The sequence below is a fragment of the Thunnus maccoyii genome, chromosome 17, assembly GCF_910596095.1.
Source record: "Thunnus maccoyii chromosome 17, fThuMac1.1, whole genome shotgun sequence".
NCBI lineage: Eukaryota > Metazoa > Chordata > Actinopteri > Scombriformes > Scombridae > Thunnus > Thunnus maccoyii.
In genome coordinates this window covers 7,102,273-7,125,936 of record NC_056549.1, presented here as the reverse complement: position 1 = coordinate 7,125,936, position 23,664 = coordinate 7,102,273, and the positions used below count along the sequence as shown (strand labels likewise).

At 38.5% G+C, this 23,664-nt stretch overlaps 1 long non-coding RNA gene across 2 annotated transcripts; it reads left to right on the top strand.

The window, feature by feature from the left end:
• Window positions 1–3,856: 3,856 nt before the first annotated feature.
• On the top strand, window positions 3,857–23,133 carry LOC121881872. 2 transcript variants are annotated; one of them, XR_006091950.1, is made up of 5 exons: window positions 14,088–14,145; window positions 14,240–14,277; window positions 18,725–18,842; window positions 21,510–21,821; window positions 23,032–23,133. It is a non-coding gene; the product is annotated as an uncharacterized LOC121881872 (long non-coding RNA). The 2 variants fall into 2 exon arrangements; XR_006091951.1 differs by lacking the exons at window positions 14,088–14,145; window positions 14,240–14,277 and adding an exon at window positions 3,857–6,507.
• Window positions 23,134–23,664: the final 531 nt, after the last annotated feature.

Below are 23,664 nucleotides of genomic sequence, written 5' to 3'. Positions count from 1 at the left end.
CATGTTTCCTCGCTCCTTGCTGCTCGATCCTCGCTCCTCGGAGCAGAAATAAGAGACTTGAGACGCTCATCAAAATGGCGCATCAGGAACAACTTCCGGTTCAGGCGAGGAGCCATAAAATAAGAGACTAAAGATGTACCCAAAGAGTCCAAGAACAAAGTCCAGGTAGGATGTGACAGTTAATAACTGATTGATAAGAGTTATAATTTTAGCCACACCAGCAGAGCTTTAAAGTAACAATCTTGAAGATCTGTTTTGTTCTCTTTGGTGACACCTATGGTGATAAGTGGTAATTGCAAGTGTGTTTTTGGACCTCACCTCCCAGAGATCCAAACAGCAGTGTCGCCTGTGTGACGTCAGTAACCATTTACTTGCAACGCTAGCAGACCGCTGGGTGATGGAAAACACATCACTAACTGTTTCCCTGGAATGTCACCACCTACACCCAGTTCACAATAATCACAGTACTGCAAATGCAAGGGCTTTAATCAGTGCGCCATAGGCTCATTAACCATTGTGTTACCTCATTCGGTGATAGTTCAGTCAGGAGAGACAAGTGAATGAAGCAAAAAGAATTGTTTATTATACAGATGATACTGACGATTAAGTCTTGTCAAAAGCCTTTGGCTCTACAGGGAGATTCTGAATCGAGGGACATCAGTCCTGAGCAGCAGCAAGATAAATCCCCCCCATGGAGAACAGACACTGGTGGTGGTCGCTGATGACTTCTGCTGAGGCTGATAAGACTGATGAGGTTGATGGAGTGATGCACTGATGAATCTGTGAAGACTGGGCGGTGATGGGGAGGTGGCGGGGCATGAATAACACAGCATGAAAACACTAAGGCAGAGACGGAGAAAACATATTTAAAAAGCAGCTGCAAGATGATAGGCTGACAATGTGACCAGCTGAAGGCAATGACAGCAAGGAAATTATGATTGACAGATTTTTGATGAATAAAACTACAAACCTGAGCATGGAAAAGATGGTCTTCGTGACTGAATTTTCTCTAAAACTCAATATAGTGACTCAACAGACATTTATTTAAATTAAAATCTTTGACATTATTACTTCAAATTAATCTCTTAATTTCTCTGTCAGACTGAATCGCTTGAGACTACAAGACAGCTGCGGCAGAGAATTCAAATGAGCTGACAGTTAATGAAATCATACTGAATCAGAAATGAGCTCCAGGTTGATCAGACAGTCATCAGACATTTTAAATAACCTCATGTGGTTTTCTCTCTTCTCTCTACTTCAGGATTCCTCCACTGTGTGATAATGAAGTATCTGAAATACCGTGTAAATTTTACTAATGTGACTCTGTTTACTAACTCTGACACATTCCCAGTGGTGAAATGATACTACATACAATTTTGGAGGTATTATATAAATAAATAAATAATGTTTGAAGCAATCCAGAGGGAAACACTGTACGTTTACTTAACAGCCACAGTCACTAGTTATTTGCAAATTTTGTAAAAATTTGTAAGTCACAAACTTTACAAAGCAGTTCACTAACTTAGACCATGCCATTTGTGTATAGTTTAAATAGTTTATTTGATAAGCAAGATGATTCAGGAAGGAATAAGATGAGGGGCGATGGATGTTAGAGTCAAGGGAAGGCGATGGACGCCGGACGTGGGTCGCCGTCATGGAGGAGTCGAATTGGATGGATAGTGACCAGTTGGAGTTGAGTAGAGGCTGGAGTGTCTAGGAACCCGGGGATGGAGACTCAGGGTGGGGGCACGTCTCGATGAGCAATTTTTTGCTTCATCATCCCCCGATTACTGGGATGGAAGTATAGGCCCTGGCGTGCATGTCTTGTTATGGTGGGAGGAAACCAGAGTGTCCGGTGGAAACCCACGCAAACACGGGGAGAACATGCAAACTCACCACAGAAAGGCCCAAGGACGGCTTGAGTTCCTAACCCAGGACCTTCTTGCTGTGAGGCTACAGTGCTAATCACTGAGCCGTCGTGTCGCCCGCTGAGAGGAGAGAGGAGAAGGGGGTTTGAGAGAACTGAGACGAACAAGAGAGGTGGAGGCTAGGTGTGTTTATATATGCGCGCAGGTATGTGGCCGGGAGGCACAGGTGATTTGGGTTAACGAGGCGCAGGTGTTGTGAATTGGTGAGAAGGAGCGAGGTGTGGTCTTGTTCCTGAACTTAGTTATTATAACAACTTCATATAGCAGCTTTTTTTGATTTCAGCAGTGCCGCAGCTCGTCAACACTTATTTAACAGCAAAGAATTATTCTTATCAATCACTTAAATAGTTCTTTAAGGGTTAATAAGGGAAGTAATATCACTTTGTAGGATTAGACCTGCTGCTAATCCTGCTGCTCCTGAGAGATAAATCACTTTGATTACAAGCTGGTTGATGCTGCTGCTCAGATTAATAACATCAGGTGATAAGTGGATATCTTGACATCACAGATTTGTAATGTGGATATTGGAAGCCAGTCAGGTAGACAGCTGTCAAACGGAAAGGTAAAGCTAGTTTCTGCCAAGAAATGCAAATGAAAGGTTTGCTGAGGACACTGCACAAAGGAGATGCAATTTACAAGAATCAATTTGTTCTGCCGTGACTGACAGACGCACGGCGGAGAACACATGGAGAGGATCTCGTACTGATAGGAACACAGACCTAGACAGACAAGTGGACAGACGGATAGGCGCTTTATTAATAGCTCTCCTGTGCTATTTGGAAGAAATTGCTCTGCACAGCAAATCCCTCCGGGGTACTGCTAGACGGCGAGCTGAAGAAAATATAACAAGGCGCCAAAGTGGTGAAGACCAAAAACAGGCCAATTAAAAAATGATTTAAAAAAAACAATTTACGTGTGCATCAGGGGCCTGTAAACACTATTAGCGTGGGAACAAAAAGTTGCTACTGTACTGGTGACACATATGGAACATATTATTTATTATAATATATATATATATATATATATATATTATATTATATTATTTATTATAAGTTTTAGCTTCCTATTTTGACAGGTTACATATTTAGCAGAGACTTAAGAGTAAGGAGAGTGAAGCATGCCAATTGAATAAATTGGTTAAATTGATATGTTCAAAAAAGTAAAGTAACAGGAGCTCTGATTGGCCTGACTCCACACATGACTCCCTTCAACACAAGCAAAACTGTTTTTTAAAGTTTTACTAGCTGATTTTTAAAAAAAATATTGTTAATCAGTGCGTGATGATTGTTTTGTGATTGTGATGTGAATGAACAGTCTTATTGTGATCTTGTGTATATGTAACCTGTTCTCACTTGTAAAACAAATCTTGAGGTAAGGTCTGGATAAATATAAAGACAGTTTAACTAACAACGGACCAGTCAGACCTCCTCCTGCTGCTCTGTGGGTGTATTTTTAGGTGGTGCACTACTTACAAGTTTTTAAATGAAAAGATCTGGCTTAAAATTTAAGTGACTTTTAATTGGAAACTGTAAATGTGACAGAAGAAAAATCACTAGTGAAATAGAAATGAAGTTCACAATTTAAATTCTGCAATTAAATCAAAATTATTACTAATTAAATTTAATTGCTTTTTATTATAAAAAACAATGTTTGATACTATGTATGGTCTCCATTTTTCCATTTGTCATTCAATGTATAGACACTCTGTAGTTACCTCTATATATAGTCGTTTTCATTGTTAGTGGCAGAGTTCAACATCCTCACACAGGATTCAAATTGCAAAGAAATATCAGGCTGTGTTAACTTACTGTAAGAATAAAATCAACTAGGACTGAAAACTTTAAATATAGAATAAGGAAACAGGATTGTTAATTGGCAAATTTAATGATATTTTAATAGAGGATTTTTATAAACACTAGTTGCTGCAATGGCACACTCCAGAATCCGTATGACAGAGTTTCAGAAGCCTTCAAACCAGTTAAATACTTGATGTACATATTGATGTTTTAATGCATATTGATAAGAATATTTTATTAACCCCCAGAGGAAACTGCATTGTATAAGACCTCTCCACACTTTGCAGAAGCATTTCATTTTAGTTTTTTGTGCAGCAGCAGTATAAAGTGTTATTAGGCATCAGCCAGAGGGTGGAAGAAAGAAGAGTCAAGATATCTATGAGGTAAAGACGGGTGTGTAATGACTGAGTGAACTAATGGAGTCAGTGTACAAAGAAATGCCAGAAAACTGGACCAAACAGCACTTCAAAAGAAAACTTTTTATGATTTCTTATCACCTCATTAGGTACCAGATGGATGGAGTTAATGAAGGATGCGAGAAAGTGAGAATCCCGACAGTAATTTGGCAAAACTAAACACTGTTTGATATCATCATTTGGGAAATGTCAGTCCATTCCCGACATTATTCTGTCCAGCAGCCTCGAGTTGCCACGGTCGCTAATATGTTTTTTATGCCTCTCATCTTGAGATCAAGACCTAATTATCTTGTTACCTCCAGATAAGAAATTGTTCCCTTGTTGTTATGACTTCATTTTCCATGTTCTCAATAACAAAAGCTCCTCACTTATCGCATGACCTTGTCATTTTGATTTCATGATGAAATGACTTTGAAAAACTGTGACGCACAAAAGCCTGAGATGAGACATTTACATGATCAGGTAAGAACAAAGAGATGAAAAATCATGTAATAACTGAATATATTAGAATTTAATACTTTTATCAAGATAATGGACTTGAAATTTATAAATCAGTTGCTCTCTGGTTTGGTAATTTTGTGATAAAATGTTGTAATATTCTCTTTTAGTGTGTGACTTCCTGTTTTCCAGAATGCCTTCCTCTTTAAATTGTCTTGTAGGTTAAATGTATTCCGCCCTATTTCCCGCTCCTGTGGGTGTAGAATTGGTTTCTGTGTTTTGTTCTCTCTGATGGATTTCTCCCTGATGACTGGCGAATGTCAGGACAAATTGGAGGCTCAAGAGAGAATTTTGATCCCGAAGTGTGAAAGTCATTTTAGATCACTGAAGCATTTTCAGATATCAGACTCCACTGTTGCTGCTTGAAATGTCAATTTGTGATGTCAGCATGTCACACAAAACCAAGCCACAGGTTGGACTGTACAGTGGGACTCCTGTTAACCCCTTGAATTAAACATTAGTATGAATATTATTCCCATGATTTTCTTCAAATGTTTGTCTGTGATATCACCGATCGAGGGTCTAAAGCTTCACTCTGGATGTGTGAGCCAGTTAACGACATAAAAGGTCGAAAAGCAAAATAACACGTTAAATGACAACCTAAAAGGTCAGTTTGAACGTGTTGTTGTGCCTTTCGACTGCACTCAGTAGTGATCTTGCACATTAGCTCCCTTTTTTTAAAAGTAAAACACCTACACTGAAAAGCCTCGACCTATAGATCAGCACATACATTAAGTCTTCACAGACAAGAGGCAGAGACGTAAATGAATGGCTTAGCAAATTACAGATGCCTCTGCTGTTGTGCATTAGAAGGCGGTCAAGGATGCGAATGTGACATTTTCTCTCAAAGTATTTCTAATTTTGCTTTCACATGCAGGCAAATTAAAAAGGCCACTTTATCAGCCGAGCTGGACGGCATATATCGTTACCCCGGACGCACAGCATTAGCACGTTTAGCACGAGTATCTGTAATCCTCAAAAGTAGAGAAGGGTCAAAGGATAATCACACTTACATTATTCCTGCAAATTGCATGTCATGAGAGGCTGTCCGTGCTGGGAGAAGAGCTGAAGCCTGACAAGTCTGATGCTCAGGGTGGAAATTAGTGCCGTGCACGTTGAAATACTTGAACCTTCTCTGCCATCCTGCTTTTGATGTGGGTAAAATAAGAATAGGAATCACTTCATTTGCCAAATGTTTTTGAGGAGACATTTCGTTTCTTTCTAGGAGACACTTGAGAGATTATTCACAGCTGATGTCAGAGCTCTGAATAATGTTGATACATGTGAGTCTGCATATGTATAATAGACAAAACGGATAGGGCTGTCATGGTGAAGGATTGATTCAGGTTGGTTCAACAGTGCAGTATGAAGTCTATGTGGTATTAGCACCCTTTTTTTTCAGCTGAATGGAGCAGCAGTACCTGACAAACATGGAAAACCCAAAGTAAAACTGACAACTTTTTAAAAATACCCAAACCATGAGATTTATTAATATAAAGACATCAAAAACAACCAAGACACTAAATAAAGACTATAAACAACAGTCAAAAGAAAGTAGGCTGAGAGGCAGCGAGAGCAGCGGTCCACAAACCAGGAGCCTCTCTCTGCCACAGGGACCTGGAGCATTTAACCACTTCCTTTCCTGGGCCAGGTGCACCTCATTGAGGACTGATCAGGTGTAGCAGACCTGGGCGGAGCAGGAGACAGGAGAGGACAAACAGCACAGGGAATACATAGAGCCGTAACAGGCAGGAAATAACTTGGGATTTATGAATGGAGGTCTGGCTGGAGGCATCTTTAGATTGTATGATTGGTGGTAAACTACCTTGCATGTAAAATGGCAGCCTGCTCAGCTGCGCGGTGACCCAGGTGAGTTTAAACATATAACCAAGACAAAATGTTCACATAGATGTGTTTTCAACGACCGAGCATCAGCACCGACCCCTGATCAGTTCATCATGAGTCTGACTCTGTCATGAGGGCTGGCCGCCAGGTTAGCTGCTGATAGTGAAGAGATGAACAATCTGAAAAGCTCTGAGGCTCATCAGTGCTTCCGTTGTAAAGTCTGGTGTGTTTTGTTAAAGGACGCAGAACAGAACCTCATCTATCTCCAAGCAGTCATAGAACCAAGTCAGGGTTTTAGTCCCACATCACTTAGCTAATGCTAAGCTAACTTATTTTATTACTGCTATCTGAGGCCACTTCTTCATGTTGTCATCCCAGTCATCAGTAGAAGGCAGAGGTATGATCACATTATCTCGTTTTAAGAAAAAGTTTGACACTGACAATTCATCGTCAGTCTATGAAGCTACAGCCGGCTAACTTAGCTTAGCACAAAGCCTGGAAACAGAAACAGCGAGCCTGGCTCTGTTTGGTTAAAATCAAAACAAAAATCTGCCTATCAGCACCTCTAAACCTCACTAATTTTAAAATGTTACAACTCGTTTGTTTAATCCGCACAAAAACACAGTAAAAACCCTAATATCCTAAGATCCTAATATTATTCTATTTAGTGGACAGACATCACAAAGGTATCAATCAGAACATCTAACTCTCTGAAACTTCTCCTTGTGTGACAGGCTGTGTTCCCACATCCTTTATTTCCCAAAAATCTCTGAGAAAAGAGAAGATATGGATCAGTTGTATTTCCCCAAAAGATATGAATGAGTAAATGTACAATATGAAATGTGTTCATGAATATTTACATGTAAGTATGTAAATATGAATCTAAAAATATCAGTGAGTCTTTACAAAAACACCTTTATTATATGAGAGAGATGTGAAAAACAGAAGAATAAGAGCAGACGTTGAACAATAAATATTTCCTCACACAAGGATTCAGTTTAATCCTGCATTTCATAAAAACAAAAGTCAAAGCAGACACCACATCTAATAATACCAACGCAAAATTTACATTTTCTGTCTCCGTCCTACGGCAGCTGTCAAAACCTTTTCTGTATTCTGTCAGTAACTGCAGCAGCTTTGTCTTGTCCTCTGGCTCATATTTTGTTCCCCGTTTATGAAAAACGAATGCATAGCTTCTGAAATATGTTCTCCTTAAAGGTATTATGATATTCAGGTTTTGTGTATACAGACATATTTCAGGATATTTTGCAATTAAATGCTGTTTTTTGTAAAAGTTACACACTGATTTGAAATGCACTGTAGTATCTGCTGTGAAGAAGTTAATTCATTTTTTTACTCTTAGGTTTTCCCATTTCCTTTCAGTTACACATTACAGCCTCTTGTGATATAAACTGGTGTATTTTTCTATAAAAATTGTGTTGTTTTAACTCAGACAGACCTCTGTAGCACCCAGAAGAAGTGTTAATAAGTTTTTGTATCCTTCCTTCTTCAAAAGAATGAACCTCTTAAGCTCAAGATCCCCCTACTATTCAAGACATCCTCTTTTTCTAGGCATTTATCAGTCTCAATTTGGCTCTCGAGGTCTTTCTTGGAAAAAATCCTCTACTTGTCGACAAGATGGTACACTACCACAATCCTAAAGGAGGTCCTTTAAACTGCCAATCACGAATTCCATCTATTCTCTAAGACTTTGTTATGGGGTTGTTTTTTCAGGATTAAATATTAAGTGCTTTATTTTATTTATTTCATTCTGCTAACATTTCTATCTGCAGGTACCAGATACTGATCTCCACCGCACGACTGAGTTCCTCAAATAGAATTTGGACATCTTGTATGTTCATGTACTCTAAATTTGATTGTAAGTTTTGAAAGTTTTAGTAAAAAATGGCACATTTGCAAGAATTTGAAAACCAATTACAAGCAAATCTTTTTTCCTGTATTTTTTGTGCCAGATTTAGTGATGAATGGATGGAATTTGTTGGAGTGGTGAATTAATCTACTTTGCAAACTGTTTTGAATAGCAGAAAGGCAGTTATGAGCCAAACTATCAAAAAAAAAACTTTAGAAATGGTCACATGTTGGCACTATTGGCAAGGAATCTTGGAAAAAACAAACAAAATTGCAAACTGGAATGAAAGTTTTTCACAAAACGTCACTTTTACACAATGTAATTTCCCATTGAAATGAGGCAACATGCATGCTTGCAGGGAGCATTTCTACATGCATTCATCTCAAGTTTTGGAATATGTTGAGCATAGATAATAGAACATAAATAACAGAAAATTGCAAAAAGCATATGTCTCCTTTCATAAAGTTCAAATTCACAACAATACAAGTCCAGATTTTGAGTATGCTGTATTTGAGAAAGGCCACGTCTGTGAAACGTTAGCACATGAACGTACTTATGTTAAGCATGTTAACACACTGACTATTAGCATTACGTATTAAGCATGTCAGTGAAACATGCTACTGTTTAGCATGTCAGCATGTTTACGTTAACATCTCAAAGAACAGCTGAAGTTGATAAGTAGAAAATTTGTTCTGTCCATGTGGACCAAAAGTGTCTGGTCCAGGGTGAATTACCATGAAACATGTCACAAAGTGCCGGAGCAGCTAAAAATCTAAACATTAATAACAAAGATGAAGTAATTAACTAACAAGTAACAAAGCTTTTACTCAGACAGCAGACGACACAGTCTTATTACCTCATTACCAAAGCTGTGGAAAGTCACTACTGCTTCAACCAAGGTGATTGACTATTGACTACACAGTGTTACAGGGACCATGAAATTTCTCAGTGGCACAATTATTGCCTGTCTTTTCTCACCTTGACAACACAGTTATTACTTGTTCAGAATATATGTGGGGCCAAAATAAGTCAAAATTTATTTGCACTAAAAAAATAGCTGAAAAGTTGTACTTCAAGCTGGCAGCATGCTGTGTGTCATCAGCCAAGACCATAAATCTTCACTCAGAAGCACCATAATAATGTCAGAGTGTTGTACAAGTGTAAAGTATGCTTCTTTTGGCATTAGTGCCTGAACTTCACTCCGTGTATGTTGGGTTCAAATAACTGAATGTTTTCATTATAGTATCATGTTTCTTAATGTGTTCCTTTCTGTGTGATTGTGATGTGTTTATTTCCATTAACATGTGATGTGTGTAACCACTTTGAGTTATTGTGCTCATAAACAGTAGCGTAGATTCCCTGGTGGCAGTGGTGGAAAGTAACTAAGTGCATTTACTCGAGTACTGTACTTAACTACAATTTTGAGGTATTTTTACTTGACTTGACGTATTTCTATTCAGTGCTACTTTATACTTCAACTCCACTACATTTCAGAGAGAACTATTGTGCTTTCTACTCCACTACATTTATTTGACAGCTTTAGTTACTTTTCAGATGTGTACTGACTAAAACTAGAAAAAGAGATCACATTTCTCCCATTTTAGCTTTGCTACATTGGCTTCCTGTAAAATCTAGAATTTAAAATCCTTCTCCTAACTTACAAAGCCCTTAATGATCAGGCACCATCATATCTTGAAGAGCTCATAGTACCGTATTACCCTACTAGAATGCTGTGCTCCCAGTATGCAGCTTACTGGTGGTTCCTACAGTCTTTAAAAGTAGAACGGGAGGCAGAGCCTTCATCGTCCAGATTCGATCCGGGGGGCAGACACCCTCTCTATGTTTAAGAGTAGGCTTAAAACTTTCCTTTTTGATAAAGCTTATAGTTAGGGCCGACCAGGCTCGCCTTGGATCATCCCTTAGTTATGCTGCTATAGGCCTAGACTGCTGGGGGACTTCCCATGATGCACTGAGCTCCTATCTCCTCCTCCTCCTCTCCATCTGTATGCATTCATGTAACATCAATGCATGTCACTAACTTTGCTTCTTCCCCGGAGTTTTTTGTGCTTTCTCATCTCGCATGAAACCCTGGGATGCAGGCCGAGCCTTCGCAGTCCTTCGCAGTCCTGTTGGCATCCTTCCCTGACTGTTGCTGCTGCTGTTGCGGCTGTTGTTATTGTTATGATTGTTGTTATTCTGCCCCCCCCCCTCACCCTTTCCCTCTTTCTTTCTCTCTCTCAACCCAACCAGTCAAAGCAGATGGCCGCCCACCAAGAGTCGGGTTCTGCTTGAGGTTTCTATCCGTTAAAGGGGAGTTTTTCCTTACCGCTGTCGCCAAGTGCTGCTCATGGGGGATTGTTGGGTCTCTGTAAATTAAAGAGTACGGTCTAGACCTGCTCTATGTGAAAAGTGCCCTGAGATGACTTTTGTTGTGATTTGACGCTATATAAATAAAAATTGATTGATTGATTGATGAAGATTTGACACAATGGATAATATAACAAGCTTTTAAAATTGTTTTAAAACGCATTGTTAAAGATGAAACCAATGGTTTGTCACATGGTTTCATTTCAATAAATGTTCAAATGATCCAATATTTCACCAAAGCTTAGAGCAAAAGTCCAAAAACTGAAAACAGATTTGTGTATCAGAACTTTGTTTTTTCTTCTTTCCTCTCCCATTAATCATCTCACGACCCCTCAGATTTATCTGGTGACCCTTTTGGAGGAGCCCAACCCCTAGGTTGGGAACCACTGGACTAAACTAGCTAACTGTATATAAAGTACTTTAATTTTAATTCAGTACTTTAACACTTCAACTACATTTTGCTGCTAATAATTATGTTCTTAAGTAGGATTTTTCATGCAGGACTTTTACTTGTAAAGGAGAATTTTTACATGAATGTCTTAGTACTTTTACTGAATTAAAGGGTCTGAATACTTCTTCCATCACTGCCTGTTGGTTAAAAAGAGAAGCTGAACTATTTCAGCAGTTAGAGTTTGGGATTGTGGAACTGAATGATCTGTTTTCTCCAAGGTCGATAAACACATAAATAAAGTGAACACCACTTGAAAAACCATTTGGTGATCTAAGCTAATGAGAATCTTGAGTGTTCACCCTGCTAGCATGTTTTCGTTCTCCCTTGCCTCGTTCCTTTATCTATTTCTGTTCAGCCCCAACTCAAGCACCCATTTAGCACACCTTATAGCGCCGCTCCCAGATAAAAGTTTCTCGATCAAGGCATGTTCTCAGACGGAGGCACCCTGCAATATCTTGACATTTACCGTGCAGAATCTCAGGCGCGCTGCAATCACACGGCAGCCCTGCTCCTGAGTGGAGTCGGACAGATAAGCTGGCGTAGACACATCAGCTGAGCGGGTCTTTATTCCCGACCAAGAGCTGTGAAGGACTGGGCTGCTGCCATTGTGGAGCCACGCTGAATCGCCCGTGAGATATCTATACCTCAAACAGCTGAGGAAATTGCTCTCTGAAGCTTTCAAAAAAATGCATGATTTCAAGAGTGATGGTTGGAAAACGCCAATATGCAATTGATTTTCTTCCTTTTTTTTTGCCCCCCATTCCTCTTCCTTGCCGTGACAGAAATGGAGTTGCAGGGTAGATGTGTGAGGCTGAAACACTCAGACACAATCACGGATTTGCGGTACCGTCGAGGACTCATCCGACACATAATGTTCTGCCACCGATCCACAGCAAAGGTTTTTCTTATCTCCAAAACACCACTGAGTAAAGGCTCTCGATGAATATTACAGCGAGGTGTGCACAGCGTGTTGGTAAAACTTCAATCAGATGTTGAGATCAGAGGTGGAGTTGTGTGTCAGTTTTGCTTCAGACAGTTTAAATTGACTGATGGCCATGTGATGAAGCTGTTTGAGTACAATTTATCATATAGAGTAGTCTTAGGGGTTGGCATTATGGATAAAATCATATATTACTAGATATGTCATTCCTTATACTGATGGCAATATATCATGATATAGTTAACCTGGAAATTATATCAGGAATGTGTTGGAATAATCTGGTAAATTTAATACCTGACGACAAATCATTGTGCTTCATCATCAAAACTCCTGTAAATTCAATTTCGCCATATAATTGTCTGACTTATTGATTCGCAACATATGATGGTCTAATACACCCAGATATATTATAGAGATAAATACCTCTGTACTAAGTATAAATTGTAGAATCAGTGGTCCTCAACCTTTTTTGGCTTATTAAAACAAAAGGAATGTCAAGTTGCAACCTCAACATAAGATGCGTTTCCATCCAGCTGTTTTATTTGCATATAAAAAACCAGAGTTGAAATACTGAAAGCTCGAAAAAAGTTTTTATGCTTGACTGAGGTGGAAAACCTGGCATATTAATGAAAGCAAAATGCAACAAAGTGCGATGTAAATAGACTTAGCAAATAAATGATGACGTACATGAAGCATGTAAACGTCACTCAAGCTTCCACTGAAGAGACGAAAACATCAGATCTGTGTGGAGTGATGAGGAGGAGACTGTAACGTTGCTCAAATTAATACATGAAACAAACAGAAATGTCATATTACCATCACATTTTCTACATTATTTTTCACAATTTGACGTTTGACTGCTGCATGTTATCTTGTTTTTAGCCTAGTTCTTCTGCAGTGGTTTTGACTGGATAAAAAACACCACCAGCTGTTTATCTTGATGAAACAACTTCAAATATTTACAAAACGACTGTGGATGGAAATGCACATTTTAAATTTTCTTTTGCCAATATTTTGGAAATTCGGTCAAAATTTTCTCTAAATTTGGAAGGAACCCTTGCTATAGTCTACATTTGTTTGGTTTGTTTTTTCACTTTTTCTATTTGAATCATAGTTGGGGGCCTGAAGAAACAAAAAAATAAGAATATGTGTATGTTTCCCTATTGTTTAGCTGCAACTTTACTGTTTTGATTCACTCTCAGTGCTCTCATAGCATCTCGTAGCATTTTTTAGCCACAGTAAGCAGCTGTTTTCAGAGAAAAAGCTCTAAAAAGCCAGTGAACACTACCTGCTCAGCACCAAACACACACAGTTAGCTAGTTAGACTAGCTGTTGAACATAGTGGAACATTTAGCAGCTAAAGAGCCAGATATTTCCCTCAGGAGTTGGTAGAGAGTAAAAAATACTGGACTAACATTCACCAGATGGACAGAAACATGACTCCAAATGAATGATAATTTTGCTCCGTAGCTGCTGGATGTATCATGGATGTATGTTGTGTTTACTACTTGTTTCTGATGAGACTTAACTTAAAATAGTGTGATGCTGGTTGGGTTGGAAGAGGAGAACTGTATTTACATGTGTTTGTACAATTAACATTTACATGCAGGGACTAAAATTTGGATTATTATGCAGAATCTGTGTCCATTAGTATACAGTGTGTTATTTGCCTGCTCTGTCTCTCTACATCTTATTTCACTGGACAAATAAAGATTAAAGAAGAGCCCAAACACTGTAATGTACATAACACTGTATATATTCTAGTATAATAAGGTCTGTAGGAGATGAATATAAAACAAGCTGTGGGACCTGACCCCTTAATTTTCACTGAGCAAGCTTGCCGAGAGCCCGCTGAAGTGAAATGTCAAAACCAATTTAATGATTTTCATTAAATGATCATAATTTCACTGCTGCAACTGCAGTTGAGGGAACAACTGCTGGCTTTGTGATGCCGAAAGAGTATCATCGTCTAATTCCACAGACCCGCTGGTACAGCATTCGAGGACAGCAAAGCACAGAAAAAGGCAATTTAAGGTAATTTAAGTGATGTTTTGTGAGGAGAGTTTGCTTTAGAGTTTACAGCATGTAACTTACAGTCTCATTCACTGACGTTTATCTCCCTGTTCAGGGCTGCAGAAGTTCTTCCCAGAATACATGGAGGGGAAGGTAGGGAAGCAATATGGGCAAGTACATAACACGATCAATAACTAGGAGAATCAGTATAAAATAATAACAGCAGACAGGAAGTCAATAGCTCGGCAGAGCGTGAAGTTGCTAAGTCACTTGCTAATCAGAAGAATGGTATGCAGGCATGTTGCTTAATTTCAAGAGGAAATTAAATTGTCTGTTAAATTGATGTTTTGTGAAAAACTTTAACCATAGATTGCAATGATAGATAGATAAATAGAGTTTATTTCAGCACTTCTACAAACTCCATTCAGTCTTCTTCATACTAAAATCTGGCTCATAATATACTGAAGGTTTTCTTGTAATTGGTTCCCACAGTCTTGCAAGTGTTGACTTAAACCGAAAACACTTTTGAAGAACTTTTGTACTTACAATCACTTTAGAAGACAGAATCACACAAAAAACCCTTGACATAATTAACCCTTACCCCTATAGTGGCATATTTATTTTTATTATTATTCTGTTTATTTAACCTTTGTTTAACCAGGAAAACCTATGATGTTGGATGTTAAACATGGTCAAAGTTCCAAAACTTGAGGTGAATGTATGTAAATATGCCCCCTGCAAGTCAAAATTCAGGGTGTAAACTGGGTCCGAAAACTTCGTTTGCAATTCTTTTCTTTTTTTTTAACCTTGCCAACAAGCTGACATCGGCTCATCACTCATACCCATAAACGGCCCTCCGTTTCATAGCCTTGTTGTTGTCTCTGGAGCCGGAGGAAGCTTCCTGAAGCTGGCCAATCAGAACAGAGTGGGCTTATCAAGACAGAGGCCTTAAAGAGACAGGAGCTAAAACGGCTTGTTTCAGGCAGAGGCTGAAATGAGGGGCTGCATAAAGGGCCAGTATAAGTTAAACAAAGAGTTTTTAACTGTAAATCATGCAAAGATATTCCAGTAGAGCTCCAGATTAAAAATATAGACTTGGAAATCTGCAGAATATGTCCCCTTTAAAAAATTATTTTCAAGAGTTTCTTCACTAAATAGACAGCAACAATAATATACCTCTCAAGAATACATCACAATATCAGAGTGAAAAAACTGCAGTATAAATCATAGTCATAAAAAATATTACATCCTGAAGACAACCCAATAGCTGTCTCGATAAAAACAAGTTAAATAAGACCAATCTGAAACAATACCCCTAAAAACATCAACAGCCAGATGAGAGAGCAGACAGATTATGCAGCAATGAATTAAATTACCAAACAGAAATCAAATTTTGCTGTTTTATATCAAGTTGCAGAAGGCTCCAGGCAGAAGGTGCAGCATACATAAAAGCTATTTTACCTAATTCATTGCAGACTTTGGGAACCCTGATAAATGTGAGTCCTGGGAACAAATACTTTTGTAGTATGAACTTACATAAAATGAGGCGGTTGTAACCCATGAATGGCTTTATAGATAAATATAATCCAGTGCTTCGATCTGCGGGAGGTTACACAGGGGCAGGAGTTTACAAAAAATAATGATGTGATTGAACCATGTGGCAATTTTTGTCATAGTGGCCACAGTCTGAACTGCAGGTCACGTGAAGCTCTCTGGCCCAAAATCGTTTTTCATTTGAAAGAAATGACTGTATCACAATTTGATTAATCACAATTAGGTCTTTTCATAAGATTTGCTGATGATAAGAAAAATATAATATATTACTAGATATCCTTTAACTGTTCTTCCTTGCACACAGCTCTAATATTCCCAATATTTCCAGACTGGATTTACTGTAGGTATTCACTAAAAATCATGTGTACTTTGATGCAGGTGTGGACCCAGATCCAGGTTAAACATGTTTGAACATTAATATCAAAATATATTTATAGGACTGTGGTGTAGGTGTGTGTGTTTCTAGTATTTCTTTTGATGGAGTTACCCAGTTCACTTCCTGACTCACACCAGTAACCTCGCTGGCTTTCACCACCATGACTCCACAGTCTGCATATCAATTGAAGCTCAAGGTGCAAAACAAGGCTGCAATCCAAAATCCTTCCAATAGATTCAAAGACACACTGATTAAAGACCATCCTTTTAATGTCAAAGGGGTTCATGTTTTGGCAATAAAACACAACCTCTTTAATCTGCACCTTTGCCTCACAGCAAAGTCTGCAAACAACAATGACTTGATTTTTATCAGTTTGGAAGAAGCTTTTTTAGCAGTGGTGGTATAGGTGACATAGGCTACTGCCTGGGGCACCAATATAAGCACTCAGTAAATATCTATATTTCATTATAGATTAGGAACCCTGCCTCACAAACAAAACTCTCCAAAATCATACTCAACTTTGTAGTTTCTCCTTTACTACAGACTGAAATGTGATTAAGGCTGCAGAGTATATTAGTAGCTGAGTCTTAAGTAATGACGTAATGTGGTGTTTTGTAGAAACGTCAGTACTGATGATCTGTTTAGTCTCGTTTTCTTTCAGTAGATTAAATACCTGCATCAACACACAGGAAGAACACAGTGTTTCCAAACTGTAACTAAATTCATTTACTCAAGTACTGTACTTAGAACAATTTTGAGGTACTTGTACTTTACATTCACAGACCCAGTGAATAAAACTGGTAAAAACACTGGATAAGCAATTTCATGTTAAAAATCAGTGTTTCTCTGACGCTGTTCAGCAGGTACAGGACGTCCAGTAGGGGCTGCTAGCTTGTTTCTGTGATAACTTAAGATCCAAACGTTTAGCAGGTTTTTACTGGGAGCCGAATTATCCGCAGAGGTCTCGTCCTCTCCAAAAACAAACATACACAGGGATTAAAACCGTAAAAATACTGAATATACTGCTAGCCGCGCTGCTGCTAATGTTTGCTCAGAGTGTTTCTCTGATAACTTAAGATCCAGACGTCTGATGACTAAAATCTTTCATCCGGTTAAGAGATATAGTTAAAAACAACCAAGATTTAAAAGGTTCATCATAAAAATGTGGCTTAAAACTGAATAAAAGTCAATTTATATCAGTTTCCGTTGAACAACTACAATGTAGACGTATTATCTTGTATGCATATGTAAAACCCTTAACGTAGCCCAATGGCTCTACATTCCCCCTGCTGGAGCCCTCTGGTAACTACAACTGCTTTTAGTACTGCTGGTGTTAGGATGATCATCAACATAAAACAAGGAAACACAAAAACCACTATTCTCTAACTATTGCAGCTGAAAACAAACATTTTAAACACAAGATAAAATATAGCATGAAAATGATGGTAATGGACATAATTCCATCTGTCACACGTATACTCTTGAGCAACACACAACCCCCGCAAAATGACTTATTTCAGTATCAGAATTTGATCCGTTTGGTCCGATAACATTTGGAAAGTCTAGAAGAGCTGTACAATTAAATTATTTTATTAAGTTAGCAGAGAGCTAATCGGAAGTTAGCCAGCTCAGCTGGCAGAAGTCTCTGGTGTGCATGCTCTATGGTTACTGAAAACATTGGAGCAAATTTCCAAATAGGTGTTCTTTGGATAAACTGACCATATATTGGAAATCTAAATGGTTACTTTCTCGTCTGAAAAATATTAAAACTTAGTAAAGTGACATATTAACAGTCCTACACTGAAAATTACAACAGCTTTTAGCCTGTTGCATCAGATTTGCCGGGAAAATTACTTCATGTTTGGCATCCTGACCCATCCTGATGGGTGTTCATCTCTCAGGTACCTTTGTCGGACCGCAAGGCAAACCAATCATTGCTTGCAATCATTGGTTGATGTTTATTTTCACTACTGGTGCACCAGCATGGAGTGTTGCCACAGACACCAGATTTCAAAACTCTGGATACTGCAAGATACAAAGATTTACCTGGTGGTGATAGGCTTAATCAGCATTTTGTGAACTCATGTGGCAAGAGGATGAATGTAACGGACGTTCATTTATATGTAAAAGTCCCAGACTACAGCTTTAAATACCAAATGCAACAGATATAAGTCAGTTTCAAGTCCAGGCGTCGACTGAAAGTTCACCTCAGGCACCGAGACATCCAGGACTTTATTTTTATACAATCCGTTAGCAACTGCTGAGTCTCAGTAATGAGAGTGAATGTAATTTGGTGTGCCCTCCACTTGTTATAGATTGTGTCTGAAATGTAATGAAAAAATAACTCAGTAACGTCTGCTGGTTAAAAGAGGAAATTGATTGAAAAACGTCAGTGAGAACAGGCTGTGCATAGAGTACGTATGAAAAAAAGTCAAATGGTTTCAAGAGAATCGATGATGTTCAACTTTTAATAAATAATGCATGTAGGAGAGATACAAACATCCAGTTGTCGGTGGTTAAAATGACTTTTGTCTTTGAATAATCTAAAAATACTATAACTGTGAATAAAAACAAATTCATCTGGTAAACGAACAGTTAAAGAACTTGAGCCGTGTCCTTTGTATCTGCTTGATTTTTGTATTTTCTTGCTCTTTTGTGAATGCTGCACAGGCAAACACACTTGATTAAGCCTTCACACTTGGGAAAGTGTCTTTGATGGATCCACAGCAGACCCTCACATCAATACGGTGCTTTGAACCAGCCGTGCACAGTAATTGTGAGGAATGAGGTGAGTTTGCACCAAGAGGCTGAGTTGCTTTAAAATGGCAGCTGATCATTTTTTTTCACCCCACCAGAGACTCGGCACACACATACTCCTTGATATTTTCACATATTCTCAACAGTACTATTAAGAAAGGTGCATGAATTCATAATTCAGAAGCTGCCTGGTGTATCCACAACTGTGAGTCTCTCAAACTCACGACAGCTGTTGAGAGAAGAAGTGGATGTGCTTGTTTAAAGGAAAGCGACATGACAGCTGGCTGCAGCTCGTGCCAGAAAACCTCTCTCAAGTAGAAGTAGAGTCACTTGACTTAAATGTATTTGAATTTTATTTGATAGGGACGATGCAATCTAACATAGTTCCAATAAAGAGCATGAAGCTGATGTGCTGCAGAGAGTTTACTGTATGGCTATTGCTAATTTTCAATTTTTCTCTAGTTGCACTTTACATGAACAGTGTAATTAAAATATATAGCTTTCATTATCATAAAACCACAAGACACTACGTGGAAGTACAATTAAATACACATAAAAAACCTTAGTAATAATAATAACCATAGTAATTTAGAGTACAATTAGGTAAAAATGGGTACAGCTCTGGTTTGCTTTTAGCCAGCACAGCTTTGTTGTGAAAGATATTATATCTGTAATTAATTTGATTTCAGTTGGTAATGTGTTCTAACGTTGACGGCCCTTTATGGAGAAAGCTGACTGTCCAAATTTAGATCTACGATGTGATATTTTCCAGTTGCCATTCACCATGCTGCTTTATTGAGCATGGTATTGAGAAAACAAAAAATGAGCTCTCAAAGCGAAGTAGATTGTATCTTGTCAGTATGTGACAGTGATGCCAGGGTTTTTGTCCATTATTTTTAGTAGATGAAAGGGTACCTGTATCAAACTCAGGGCTTCCACTAATGATTAAAACGTATGGATTGGGAGCAAGCAGCAGCTACCACGTCTTGAGTACCTTAAAGTGCCACCGATGGCTGTTAGATGCTCCAACTGACTCCCATTCAAAAAGCCTCAACTTCTCTCTTGAAATACTAAGTAAGTCATTGTTTTCAGTGAGTCATTATGGTCTCAATCTCTAACTTCAGGCCCTCTAATAAGTGTGCCGGTGGTCAATTTGGTAATTATTGCTCTGTTAATAAGATCTGAAGACTTATAAGGGCTGGTTTTGCTGCGTAAATGCAAAGTCCCACGATAATGGCTGCAGTGACATTACTGTGTGCATTGAAATGTTTCCAATTACTGAAAGCAGCTTCTCTAATCATTAAAGTCAATCGTTAAAGAAAAAACTTTTTACTGCAGCCGACCATAAGTTATGGTAGTTATAGTCTGTTTGGGCAGATAAGCCTATCATTATACACAGACGTGAATTTCAGTGTTATTTTATATATATATCATTATTTTCCCTGCTCCACTATCTTTACTCACTGGGTCTGTTTTTGCTGGACTAGCTCGCATGTGATAGATTAAAAATTAAATCTTGCAACAACATAAATGCAAACCCACTTCCTGCAGCTATGGTCCTGGCTCCACCAATCATAAACTTCAATTCTGAGCTTCAAACCAACTCCAATGCAAACCAATGGGTGACATCACACCTTGCTACTGTACGTCCATCTTTAAAAAAGTTCATATCTTATTTCCACTTAGATCATCAACTCATCAGATGAATTTTCTCACTAACAGATCTCAGACAGTAGTTATTAATGGTTGAATGGTCGAGAGAGAACAACTAACCCTAACCCTTTTTGGTTTCTGCTTTTTTCTCAAAGGAGAGGACAAGATTTACGGAGCAAATATTTAGCTGTAGGAGACAAAAAAAAGTAATTTAATTTCAGTCGGACTTTAACATTTTGTGTCTTGAGACTATCCTACCAAGAAAAACAATACAATAGGTCCTAATGTCAGTCACCTAAAAACGACACATAATTATGTTTCGTTGCCAGATGCCATCTAACAGCCGTAGTAATTGTGACCTGGAGCAGTGGAGCAGTTCAGATGACGCATTTACTATATATGTGGACAGATTTCCTCATTCAAAGGAGGAGAGGTCGATGGAGCCATTAACCCAACAATGGACTTTGCTACGGGAGACCGCTGTTCATTTCCTGTTTCCAACCATGAGACAGTTTTTTTAAAATCCGTAACTATGATCGTCCCCTGACCTTAACCCCATGGTTATTGTAGCCAAGACAACGAAGGTGGCCTAATTTTAAGGAGGTAGTAACTTTAACCCACAACACATGTTTCTCTAACCTTTACAAAGTGATAATTTCAACCCAAACCATGATCTTTTCCTAAACCTAACCAGACCTTTAACCACAGCGTTGTCACATCATAAAACATCATCAACAGCATCGTCAGTTACTACCGATAGAGCTGCCAGATTAGAAAACGTTCCTATGTGTCGTTCTGGAGTCACATGGTCAAACAAAGTATTTGGTCGTTTAATTTGGAGGGCTTGTTGACAAAAAAAGGCAGTTTGATTCAGTTGGACTTTAACATTTTGTGTTTTGTTTGTTTAATCCTTACACGAATATAATACTAACTGATCTAAGCTTTTCATTAAAACATAAACATGAGTAATTTTATCCAATTATTTAAAATGAGGATGATCTATACCACTTTTTAATTGAGTCCTCCCATTCCTCTCTCTACCCAGATCTTTCCCAGCTGGTCCTAAATGTGATCTGGCAACCTCTCCGTCAGTCACAGGCTCTCTCCCAAAAGCCCCAGGCTGCTGCTGACAACAACTTCAGCTTTTCCTGCCAGGAGGACATGTTTTGCTGAGATGAGGGTATCATTACACCCACTCAGCAGCCTTGCAACGAGAGACAGAGCGGTCCCGTTACTGCTCCGCCAGGCCAGTGGTCTGACTCGCACATCGCCTCCTCTCACCCATCAGCATACCACTCCTCTGCTACCACGGTCACGCTGCCACGAAGCGATACAGCAGAGAATGTTATGCAAACAGGTTTGGTGGTTGTTTGTCTGAGTCATCTACATCTGAAACCCAGCAGTCACTGTTCTCCAAAATAAACATGACATTACATATCACTGCTAAATTATAAGAAACTGAAAAAAATAGCCTGCAAGTAGTGAACACAACACTGACATATCATCAGCTTTTAAGTTGATATGTTGAATTTGTTAGCAAATACTTTCTTATTTCCACATCCAACAATTACAGAGCAACATTATCATTCATTTAGAGTCGTGTTTCTGTCCACCTGGTGAATGTAAGTCCAATATTCACTCTCTTTTAGCTCTGTTTTTGCTCTCTATCAACTCCTGAGGGAAATATCTGGCTCTTTAGCTGCTAAATGCTCCACTATGTTCACCAGCTAGTCTACAGCTAACTGTGGTTGAAAGTAACCAAATACAATTTTAAGGTACTTGTAGTCTACTTGAGTATTTCCATTTGATGCAACTTTATACTTCTGCTCCACTACATTTATTTAACAGCTTTAGTTATTTGTCAGATGAAGATTTGACACAATGGATAATATAACAAGCTTTTAAAATACAACACATTGTTAAAGATGAAACCAGTGGTTTCCAACCTTTCTGGCTTTTGACGTCTTACAAAAAGCAGTGTGTAGTTGGGGTCACATTTCACATGTCTATGAGTTGTTAACAGCTCCACCAAATAGTGATTTTTCCCTCTAAACTTCTCACATGGTTTCATTTCAATAATGATCAAATGAGCCAATATTTCAGCAAAAATCAAAGATGAGAGAAAAAGTCCAGAAACTGAAAACAGATTTGTGTGTCAGAACTTTGTTTTTTCTTCTTTCCTCTCCCATTAATCATCTCACGACCCCTCAGATTTATCTGGTGACCCTTTGGAGGGGCCTGACCCCTAGGTTGGGAACCGCTGGACTAAACCGTATATAAAGTAGTTCAAACCAGCTCCATCGTAATGCATTTATCATGTTCTCTCACTTCTGTTCAGGGCTGAGAGACAAAACTCATTAAATATGGATGTATAGTATTTCCTCTAAGTCATCACAGTCTGCTTTTTCTCTCTCTGAGGGTTTTAGCTCTCATTTATGCTACAAATATCTGTCAGATGTTTAAAATGTTTTCCTGAATATTTAATCTTAATGAAATAACAGGTAAGTGTTGTAGACAATATTCTATTTCGTTAATCTTATTGTGTTGCTTTTTTTGCTCATTTTCAGATATCGAGAAGTGACAGTTTGATGTTTTGTGGTCTCCAAAAAACACAAAGCACAGATAAAACTATCAACTTATCTCAATAAAGCCTGGACCTCAAAGAGAAATCGAGTTTCCTGTCTTGTCCTGAATCTGAATTATTATTTTAATCATTGCTGTGCTCGCCCGCTGTCACCTTTTTAAGTAATGTCCTACAATGAGAGGAACTATTACAGCAATTTATTACGCTGGCACTGCTGCTCAGTTGTTCTTTTTATACTTCTCTTCACACCTGTGACATCTCTGTAATTGTCATAAATATACAGCACACGAGGAACAGGGCAGGTTTAGAGACACTGTGACCTTCAGGGAGGTTTTTGCTGCCAACAAGCTGCCAAGCTGCCAACATTTTCATGTTGGAGGTAGAGTTGGGAAATGAATGCATAATCCCCAAAATCTGTGTATGCAGTGATATTGATGCCTGCAGGAATGTGGTTGTTTGGCTGCTCAAGAACCTTTAGTTAGAACAAAGAGACCGACTAGAACAAGTTTAACTCACTAATGTTGGTTTGCTTTTACTGTAGTTTGTTTTCTCTTTAGTTCTGGGACTATTTTCTTCCTTTTTTCCTTCAGTCATTCTTTCTCCTTTCATCCTTTTG